The sequence below is a fragment of the Saccostrea cucullata genome, unplaced genomic scaffold (genome assembly GCF_032062105.1).
Source record: "Saccostrea cucullata isolate Sc308-1 unplaced genomic scaffold, CSIRO_AGI_Scuc_v1 ctg3336, whole genome shotgun sequence".
Classification (NCBI taxonomy): domain Eukaryota; kingdom Metazoa; phylum Mollusca; class Bivalvia; order Ostreida; family Ostreidae; genus Saccostrea; species Saccostrea cuccullata.
In genome coordinates this window covers 20375-32243 of record NW_026935239.1, presented here as the reverse complement: position 1 = coordinate 32243, position 11869 = coordinate 20375, and the positions used below count along the sequence as shown (strand labels likewise).

At 32.6% G+C, this 11869-nt stretch overlaps 1 long non-coding RNA gene across 1 annotated transcript; it reads right to left on the bottom strand.

Moving 5' to 3' along the window:
* Nucleotides 1-10031: 10031 nt before the first annotated feature.
* LOC134242300 (uncharacterized) lies at nucleotides 10032-11372 on the bottom strand. The gene is made up of 3 exons (XR_009986818.1): nucleotides 11111-11372; nucleotides 10832-10881; nucleotides 10032-10622 (listed from the first exon to the last, which is right to left on the bottom strand). It is a non-coding gene; the product is annotated as an uncharacterized LOC134242300 (long non-coding RNA).
* Between the last annotated feature and the right edge of the window lie 497 nt (nucleotides 11373-11869).

Here is an 11869-nt window from a genome sequence, read left to right as displayed (position 1 = left end):
CATATTCACATTATGACCATTTTATGACAAAATATTCCGACAGAAGGCTTACCTTACTCTCTGTATTCATGTAGTAATTTATGTAACTTTTTTTCGATTACATATGTAAAAGCAGTTAATGTATATATCAATGTGCTGATTTTCAATCCCAAGATCAGTCCAACCGAATAATCAATTGTTAGACTCAAAAATAGCTGTGAACATTTCACATGATTATAATAGAAAATTAAAACTATTCCCCTTCTCGCAACTAAATACCTTATCTTGTGTTTACAAACTGGGGCTTTGTCAATCTTTTCTTTCAATTTGAATTGCTAAAATATGGTGGACAATTTTAGCCTATAAACTAGCAATCAACGGAAGAGTATTGCACCAGGCAAACTACTAACAAAGAAGCTCATGAAACAAGAATTTTCACTGTCCTGTTTAAAGACATTTCTCATATTCTATCAATTTGTATAATGACCTTGTCAACAAAAACAATGTAATATTAAGTCGAATATTTGCTCAGATTTTCATGACAAGATAGACACTAGAAAGAAATAAACACGTTAACCCTTAATTCCCGCCTACATTTTGGAACCATTTAATTCAATTTAAATAGCACTTTTGCAATAAAATCTTTATTCAACACAAAAAACAGTTCAATTGTAATTGATGAATTGCTTAATGCCAGTGCTAAACAGTAAATTACTTATAATTCCAGCTCTTGAAAAAAGGGGGAAGACGATATTTTATGTTGAAATTGAATTTCAAGCATCACCATATTTTGAATTAGTCTTGGATATAATTAAATGTTCTTTATTTTTTTATGTTTTAGGCTAATAAATAAAATATAAATATAGCAATAAGATACAATGTTTCAGTTGTAAATCGCTTTGAAATTGGTATAAAATAAGCATTCTTATCCTTTTTGTCATTAAACATATGCCCCCCCCCCCGTGTCACACAAAAGCTTTGGTATGAATTTGTGAAATAACATACCATATTACCTGTAAATAAAATAAGTAAAAAGAAATTTTGTGACACGGGGGGGGGGGGGGTGCTTTAAAAAATATTTTACGTTTTCTGTTAATTTCTATAGAGAAAAACACGTTTTACCAAAATTTTAGAGTTATCTTTCTTTGTTTTCCCAAACAAGTAACGTTTTATGAAAATCCATATAATTATCTATAAGAATTAAAAAAAATCATCAAATATTTAAAAGGGCCGGTGGGTCAACAAATTAATCCCAAATTATCCACCAGATTTAACTTATCTTTTTAGAAACGTATCTTTAGATGTCAACTATCATTTGGCAAAGAAAACAATCATACATTGTAGCTTTAAAATTTGATCATTTTTGTATATCTTTATATGGAGCTCTCCTTTTAAAGGAGATTGAAATATTCTAAAAATGGCTGCCACCCCCAGCCTCTTTAACTTTTTAAAATTGATTTGGAGGTAGGTGGGAGAACAATACTATCGTTAGCATTTTTTTTATATGTCTAATGGTTATAAATCATCTGCTTTAAAACTCATAAAAAGTAGAATTTGAGGATATAAGTAGTGCATGCAGGACTCGTTAATAGGCCACGACATAAAGCTCATGAAAAAAAAATCGTGCTCACGAAATAAAGCTGTGCTATTAGATGTCATTATCAGCTACTTCTGTTTTTCTGAGAACAATGAGATTCTGATTAAAGAGAACGAAATATTTAGAACATGTTTTAAATGAGAAGTTCTACTTCTTACATGCTAAGATTTTGTGTCTTTATTCCAGTACAACTAGGTGATAGGATTCAATACAACTATGAGAAAAAAGCAAATACGCAATTAAATTCATTAATGTTGCCTTGACTTATATCAGGCACAAAAATTACACTAGTTAATATAGTTAAAAGAATTATAACTTGACTAATATAAAATTGTCTCTGTATATTTTATTATCTGAGAAAGTTGGTAGTTTGCTGTGTTTGCATGATAACAAGCAGAAGAGAACACTTTCATTTTGTTATATCATTTGGTTAGGATATCATTTTGAGTGAAGTATCATTGACAGTACTGCCTTAAGGTTCATTAACACTCCGCTCACTCATGCATAAAGTTTCTTTAACTCTTATGATTTTCCAAAGGAAACTTGTATGCATGCTAAGAAAAATACAAAATTAATGATTATAGAATGGCTTGCGGGGCAAAATTAGACAAAAAAGACACTTCAACTCGACAAATTTATAAAGGAATAAGAGAAATTTACAAACAGTTAGCAATCATTTCATAACTTTATTTTTCAAAAATAATGTATATCCTGACTTTATGTCCATCATCATTTATTTTCCTGTTATTTCTTTTCAACTCGACTTCGAAATCCTCCGAAAATCTAAAACATACATATGTTGGACCCAATGCAAGAAACTCCATATAAACCAAATTAAATACTAAAATTTGTGGGTGTAAAATTGTGCTGATTTTTATGAGTTCAAATTTGCCGCTCAATAATTCATCCCTAGTACATGTAATGGAAGTGATTTTAAACAAGGGGAGATAATAAATGAAACACAGATGTAGCAGCTTGATGTTTGTTTACACGAGGTAAGATCAAGATACTCTTTGAGATTAAAGGTACATTTAATAAATCTGGAATTTTCCATTAATCCCAAGGACTGGAAATGAGGGGATTTTATGGATACCGATAATTCAGCTGGTTTTTCAAGGGGTGTGTCCCCATACCAAACCAGGTTATTGAGAAATATTTTGCGGTTTTTTTTTTGGAAATCAACCAATGAGAGACTAGAATACAAACAAAATTAAATTATTGAAAAATATTATAAAAATATTTAGATTGCTTATAAAGCACAATTTGCAATATAATATGTACGATGTATCAGTCTCACACACGATAGATTGTGTGTAATCCACAAAATTACTTAAAATAACATATGCAATAAGAAATTCATAATTCCAAAACAAAATGATATCATACATATGAAAATTACTGTCATTTTTGTTTATATAAAACAAAAAAAAAACATGTCTAAAAAAATAACCGTCGTTCTAAAAGAAATACAATCGTCTTTTTATAAATAAATTGTGAAGGAAAATAAGAAGATTTAAATAATAACAAGAGACCCAGGGGCCACAGCGCTCACCTGAGCACATCAGGCATTCATCATTTGAACAAACTAGAATCTACACTACCTGAGGATGATTCCATATAAATATCACTAATCATAGCTTTGAAGTACTTGAAAAGAAGATTTTAAAAGGTTTCCCTATATATCCTTACGTAAAACTTGGGTCGGCCATTTTGGCCCCACCCTAGCCCTGGGGGTCATGATTTGAACAAACTTGAATCTGCACTACCTGAGGATGATTCCACATGAGTTTTATCTTTCCTGGCCCAGTGGTTCTGGAGAAGAAGATTTTTAAAGATTTTTCCTATATATTCCTATGTAAAACTTGGGTCGGCCATTTTGGCCCCACCCTTGCCCCAGGGGTCATGTTTTAAGCAAACTAGAATCTACACTACCTGAGGATGATTCCACCTGAGTTTCATCTTTCCTGTCCTAGTGGTTCTGGAGAAGAAGATTTTTAAAGATTTTTCCTATATATTCCTATGTAAAACAAGGGTCGGCCATTTTGGCCCTACTCTTGCCCCAGGGGTCATGATTTGAGCAAACTTGAATCTACACTACCTGAGGATGATTCCACCTGAGTTTCATCTTTCCTGGCCCAGTGGTTCTGGAGAAGAAGATTTTTAAAGATTCTTCCTATATATTCCTAAGTAAAACTTGGGTCGGCAATTTGGGCCCCACCTTTGCCCCGGGGGTCATGATTTGAACAAATTTAAATCTGCTCTACCTGAGGATGATTCCACATGAGTTTCATCTTTCCTGGCCCAGTGGTTCTGGAGAAGAAGATTTTTAAAGATTTTTCCTATATATTCCTATGTAAAACTTGGGTCGGCCATTTTGGCCCAACCCTTTCCTCGGGGATCATGATTTGAACAAACTTGAATCTACACTACCTGAGGTTGCTTCCACATGAGTTTCATCTTTCATGGCCCAGGGGTTCTGAAGAAGAAGATTTTTTTAAAAATGCCATTCATTTTTAACAAATTCATGATTATCTCCCCTTGGAAAAGGGCGTGGCCCTTCATATGAACAAACTTGAATCCCCTTCACCCAAGGATACTTTGTGCTAAGTTCTGTTGAAATTGGCCCAGTGGTTCTTGAGAAGAAGATGAAAATGTGAAAAGTTTACGACGACAACAACGACAACAACAACGACAACGACGACAGACAACGGACAAATTTTGATCAGAAAAGCTCACTTGAGCCTTTGGCTCAGGTGAGCTAAAAACAACAAGGGTTTAAACAGAAATGCTTTATAAAATCCCTAGTAAGAGAATCAATTTTTTTTATATATATTTCAAGGTTTTGTTGAGGGAATTTTTTAACAGTACCTTTTAAGAAATGTTCATGAAATAAATTCTTTTTTTCTTAAAACAGATGATAATAAGCACTTTTCTATTATACCCCTGCTTTCATTGAAACATATGGAGATAACGAACAGCATTCAAGATCAAAGGTCCAGAAATCAATACAAAATAGGAGCAGAATAAACACGGACCTCCTAAGCATCGTAGGTGAGGTGGGATCAGGTACCATAGCTGAGTGAGCATTCCCTGCAGACCGGTTAGATTTGCCGTGTGCTCCATGTCATGATCGGGAAATAAAGGGAAAACCCTTCGTCAATTCAGTGCATAAATAATGGACTTCAGGTAACAATAGTTAAGCTTTGTTCTTGTCATTTGTACGGCTATCATATACGTCTACATTTCTCAAAACACTTCGAAACTATTCGAAAAATTTCATATTTCTTGTGATCGAGTGGTTAAAACATGCATGATTTGCACAATTTACGGCTTGTGTAGGGATTCTGACAGTTAAAACAGCAAAAGCAAATGTTTATCTTTTAAATACAACAATTAAATTTTGTCTTCACTTTATAAAAATTGATATTTACCGATAAGACATTTTATCTGCAGGCAGTAGTTCGTTCGTAGAGCGAAGTTGTTATGGGAAATGCAACACACTGGGGAGTCGCCCAATTACATTTAAATAGTACTATCATTTTAAATTTCTACTTTCTTTTGATAAATGCTTCAGTACATATGTATCTTGATGACTTTATATATTTAGTTAAAATGTAATATGAAAAAAAATCAATATAAACAATACGTGCAAGTAAGAATGAAAACATGAATTAATCATTACATATTGTGAAGTGCATGCATGGTTATATACGAGTACTTCAAATACATTACTACATGTACATAGCCAAGTGTTTTCAAATTGTATTGATTACACTGAAATATACGTAATAATACTTCAACAGTGAATAACAATTATACATTTAAAAACTTAAAGCAATAGTTAGGAGACATGAAATGTCCAATATACAGTTATGGAATGGGTACGAGGGAAATAGCAAATTTATGGTTCTCCGAGGGAGGAAACTATTTCCCCAGGCGGAAACAATCAAAGGCGATTTAATTTTTTACCAGATATTCCGACATTTAAAAAAAACAACTATCGAGGCATGATAACAAATGCATGCGATTTAACAGATTTTATGATAAGTAAAACATCGTGTCCTGAAACAATTAAATTTATTTTCAAAAAGTATTTTCACTGACATTTCATAATTGTTGTCTTCATATATTTTTGACATCGCACGTCGAAATGTTTGGACGTCATAGTTACATTGCTAATAACATAACGTCACAGACTCGCGATTCCTTAAAAGCTCCGCCCACTGAACACTTTGATTGGTTAAAATTACTTCATAATATTCATGCATGAGTAGTCCCAGGGAGTAGCTCTGATTTTCTAGGTAGTAGTCCTCAGATGAGAGAACTAGTCTCTTTTCGGGGAAATAGTTTTATAGTATTGATTTTATATAGAAAGAGTTCTAATTGTAACGGGAACCGTTACAGATGTTTCCCAAACGCCCCCAACTCCCGTTCGAATATTTAGAACTTTTTTTAGCATATGCTCAGTATCGCACGATTTCTTTAAAGAATTTAAAAAGCTACAGTGATATTAACTATTTATCATTTGATGTATTGCAAGGAAACGCACGTGCATGTACATGGAAGGTGATGATGGCATGCTGTCTAAACCATTAACACATCTTTATATTCCAAGAATCAACAAATCATAAAAATATAAATTTTACCGTTTTTCAAAAATAGTGTTCATTTTACGCATTGCGCGTGCGCTAGGGCATGCAATCACGTCCTTGCATTCAATTTTGATAGTAGTATCATGTAGAAATCTATTATACCTATTCATATTCTAAATTTCATCCTATTTTGTTGAGAAACAACAGAGTTATAGGCATTTAAATTATCAGCCAATCAGATTGCAGCACACATGAATTTACGTGCTTTCATAATAAGTCTTATATATCATGATGCAGATCTTCGTAACGTATGACTATGTTCAAAATTTCAAAGGATTATGACGTAAAACAAGATAGATATTAAGACTTTAGTTTAAGCCAATCAGAGTGAAGCGCACGTGCATGCGCGTAAGATCTTGCTATTTTGACCATGTCATTTTGTCTATACAACTAACATATCCATGTATTGTGAGTTTCAAAAAATTCCATCAAGAAATAGAAAAGTTACGGCCTCATCCATTATATTGGGAATTTCACATGTTGCACGTGCGCGCTCTTGCCAGCACACGTGCATGTACATGTTTTCATATAAATTCTTATATATCATGTTGTAGATCTTCATAATGTGTGACTTAGTTCAAAATTTCAAATGATTATGACGTAAAACAAGAAAGATATTGAGGCTTTAGTTTCAGCCAATCAGAGCAACCCGCACGTGCATGCGCATGATATTTTGCTATAATGACCATGTCATTTTGTCTGTTTATTCTAATATATCCTTTTATTCTAATATATCCTTACATTATGAGTTTCAAAACATTTCATCAAAAATTAGAAAAGTTACGGCAATATACATTATATTGGTCATTTCACGTGTTGCATGTGCTCGCTCTTGCAAGCACGTGCGCGCAAAATGACCTTCGTTCGGCAACTCTACAAAACATCCCTACTGACCCTTAAAAGGTTTCACCTAAGTCGGATGTGTAGTTTATAAGATCATTCGTAGACAAAATTTTCCCAGGAAGAAGAAAAAAAATAATAAGAAGAAACATAGTAAAAACAATATGTTCCCCAACTTCGTTTGGGGAATATAATAATTACAGTAGAGGTATAATAATATTTATTGAACACTTTGATTGTGGCTTGACATGCAATTTGACTCGACGCCTATCTCAACAGCTTAGTTGACTTACGTACAATGTTTAAATATGTATTAATTTAAGCCTCTAGTCGAAACTATATCATAGACCCGTTCAAACAATTTCAAATGTATGAATGCGCATGGGAAAAAGGGAGTGGACATCCCCATTAAAAGAATTGACTGGAAAAAAGATCAAGAAAAAAAACATACTGTTAAAAAAATTTCTTAAAATTTCTGACAAGCATAATAAATGGATAAGTAGTCCTCCATTTCTGCTCTTCTACACTTGATGTAGAAAAACGCAAAATAAAAAAAAATGAATGGAAATTTTAAAAATGATTCTGTTTGAATAATTGCATTCATTAGTCAGTTTCCCTGGCACTACCAGGATATAATTTGAAGATTAAGAAATAAAAGATTTGGAAAATTAGTGTGATCAAATTATAGATAAAATAAGTTGCTTATATAATCATGCCAAATTGAAAATCTGCTATATAAGTAATAGTAAAATGAATTTTACTCATTGTCAATATTTCCAAAATCGATTCTTAGATCTTATACGGTTATTAAATGAAGAGGACTTATATAGACAGTGCCTGGTTTTTAATCCAGCTATGTTTATACATAAAGCAATATTTAAAAAAAATAAAATAAACGTTTTTATTGTATAATTTCATTATTTAGAAGTGGACATTAACATATTTAAAAACACTCACAAAATAGAAATCATATTAGAAACAAGAATACAAACCAAGAGTCTTAAAGTATTATTGAAGCACATTCTCGTCAATGTAAATGATGAAGATAACGAAAAGTGATCGATCTTAAACAAATCCATAAACAACACAAAAAAGTGCAGAGGGAATAAAACACCGACCACTGGAATTTCCAGAGGAGGGATGAGGTGCATAGGTAGACTAAGAATCCCCTGTTGACCGCTTTATCTCCTCTGTGAGCCCTTTGAATTGATAAAGGATTAACGGAATAGTCAAATCCAGTATAAAATGAAGGACTTACATATACATTGAATCAAATCAGCCAAAAATACCCAATAATAAGTTGTATTCACTTACGGTGTTTTTGTAATGATCATAGAATTTACAAAAAGCTGACTTTAAAAAAGTTTTTTTGAAATTTCTTTTATATCAATTTATCTGTGAGTAGCATGTCTTGCTTTAAAAATTGACTGTAATCAGAGCAAACACTTGAGTGACAAAGAAGTAGGAAGAAACAATCACCAAAAAAAAACAACAGGTAATATAATGGGATATTACTACATAAATAAGGTAAGTTGACGATGGAAAAGCCATTGTTTTTGTCATTAAATTACATGTACCGGTAGTTGTTAATTGGTACTTATCGTTTGTATTCAGTAAAACATCTGAATTTGAAAGAGACGGTGCAGACAAAGAAGAAGGTATGGTTTTAGCTTTATTGCGCCCTAAAAATGTAATGACATCAAAAAGTTTTGAAACTGGCTACAATACAAGTTAAATAAATGAATCTGATAAATCAAGAAAGAATATGGCATGAAGGTTTACCGTTCTGCAAAAATGACGTCATAAATGTGAAGCATTTCTCTATTTTCAACAGAAAAAGCCTCAAAATGGCACATTTCAAGGGTGATTTTCCTTTTAAAAAACAGTGTCCACATCCGTCGCCCATGTTAATTTTTTGATATTTTGTGCAAAATTCAATAACAAATCACATATCTCAAGATCTTTGTGGGCGATGCCTGTGGACAATGTTATCTGAAAGACAATTCCGTTGAAAATTGGTGTCTTCTGCAACTTTTTAAGAAAATACGGGAAAATGCACATGTTAATGACGTCATAATTAGCATTTAAAAACACATGTGAGAAAAATGACTGGTATGATTTTTCTGCATTGAATTTCAATTATTTCAAAAGTATGAGTTTTCAACTTTTACACCAGTTCTTTTTTAAGAAAATAACAGGGCAAAGTTTGTATGGAAACCATACCTTCTTCTTTACTCCGATACGTGTATATCGAGTATATCGATGAAAATAGCAATTTTTAATTGATAAATTATAGAAAGACATGTATATATAAATGTCGAATTGAAGGCTTTCACAAGTGTATTTCTCTCCTCATGAGGACGTTTTAGAATAAACTATACTGCAGAAGAACACAAAAAAGGTCAGCTTAATATAAAAGACCACAATTAGTGCCCATTGATTTTCCAACAGTTTGTTGGAGAACTCCGTCACTTATAATTAAGACCAACTTAATGAGGAACTGCAGCATTCTTTTAATATTAAATTCAAAATAACCAGAGTGATTTTAAATCTAAGAAATTTTGCTGATTTCTCACTCTTCCATCATATTACAAATATTAGAAAATAAAAATATCGATTTTCTGTTATGTAAATTTGCTTTTCTTTCATTTTTTGGACAGTTCCTCTTTCCTTGCTCCTTTCTGAGCTCTTCGTCTATTTCTAAATTTAACCTTTTTAACTTTCTGTGCACTGGTTGTTTCTTCTTCAAAAAACTGATTTTCTCTGATTGGTATTTGATTTTCATCTCCTGGTATGTCTTCTTCATTCATTAGCCCATCTTCTTCCAACTGACGATTCCTCGTTGTCCAGCTATTTTTCCTTAACATTTCTATCGTGTACATTAAGGACTCGTTCTCATGTTTCAGACTTTGTATACCACCATTAAAGCATTCAACATATTTCCTGATGTTGCCGATATCTTCGGAGTGGGGAATAGAAAACACATCAGCAAATATTTTACGAAAATTGACGATTTCCACGTTCTGGCTTTTTATTCGCTTTCCCTTTTCCTCAATAGTTTTTTTGAGTTCAATTTGTGTGGCCCGCAAAGTTTCATATTTCTCTTTGTATGATTCATCTAAATCTGATATTGGCATGTGTATCTGAGCCTTAAGAATGTCTATTTCCTCTTCTTTCTTACTGCATTCTTAAAGTAGATCATTATTCTGCTTTCTCAGAACTTCATTTTCCATCTTTATATCTTTGTGGTATGATTCAAAAGCTTCAAACCTTGTTTTCATATATTCAAACATATCTGCTATCTGATTTTCTATAGTTTCATTGCTTTCTGTAAGAACTTCTAGTTTTCTCCCTGTGGACTTTTGTTCTGTAAGGACATACTTTATTTTATTTTGGATATCTAAAAGGGAGGAATCCCTTTTGCAATGTGCCAATCCTATTGGTTGAAACCTCGGATCGAATCGAGGCGTTAATTGTTGAACTTCGGTCTCTCTCGTTGAGGTGTTCGAGCCTATATACCCTGACTCTGCACCCCCATCATAGGCACCAGCTCTCTATAAATAACATCATAAACACCATTTCAATAAAGATTTAAGAACTGTTTATAAAATTTATATTCAAATGATAAATGCAAAATTATTCAAAATGGAAAACAATTACAGCAAAGAAAGCTTTATTTGTGGTAATTTGTATGCTTCTTTTGCAAACGTAAATTAATAAAGATATATTCTTTAAATCAATTCAAAAATGTTATTGCATTTACCTCATTGTACATCTGTTGGCTGACTGGAAAACGATGAGAGTAGTTGATGTCTGTGAAAAAAAACCCAAGATGATACAAGTATAATTTTGTGTTATATGGACGCTGAAACTTATTCTCCTTACATTATGAAATATAAAATGGGGGACCATGTAAAATTATTCACGAAGAATTCAACTGTGTGAACCGACTTCAGTTTTGTCTTCTACGGGATAGTTTGAAAAAGATTTTTTAACAGACTATTTTAGGGTAAATGAAATAAAATTTTCAAAAAAACATCACCTTTATTTAGAAGTCTTGACGCCAAGTCTTGACGTCCGGTGTTTCGAATCGCGTCAATGAAAGTTTGGTAGTGTTTTTGATCATTCTGATTAGTTAGAATAAGGAGGAACTTTTCTGTTCGCTCTCTCTGTGAGATGTGCGATCTTCAATTCTTCTAAGTTTTCCAAAGAGAGAATTCCATTTTCCACCATGGAGTCGGCGATATCAGAAAGTCGAACCTCTTTCTTGATTACCCCCCACAGAGATTGAATTTTTTCTTTATACAAATCATCTGGCCTCTCCATCATTTTTCACTCTAGAAATTGAAAAACACCATATATTTTATAACTTTATTTCAGAAAGGTTCTTGCAGAAATGGGTATTAGTAGTATATGGGATGTTCAAACATTTATATTTTGAAATTTTAATCCTTATCATCCTTGACAGAAGAATTGTTTTAGATAATATTTAAACAAAATAACTATGAAAGACAAGGCCTTATTATTGTTTTTATAGTAAATAGAACTTCAACCCCCTAAGGAAAAGAGAATAAAAAATCACAAAGTAATGAAAGTAATAATAAGAAGTATTCAAGCCGGTTTTGATTTAAGTCAACAGAACAATAGATTTTTCTCTACCTCCATTTTCTGTTAATATAAAAACAAATTTCCTACTTTTAATATGTCGCCCTTGGTGCAATGTTTAAAGTGTGTGCTCTAGAGTCGCTGAACAAGGAGATGCAGGGTTTTACGTGTTGCAGAGTTTACGCAAAGCACTAAA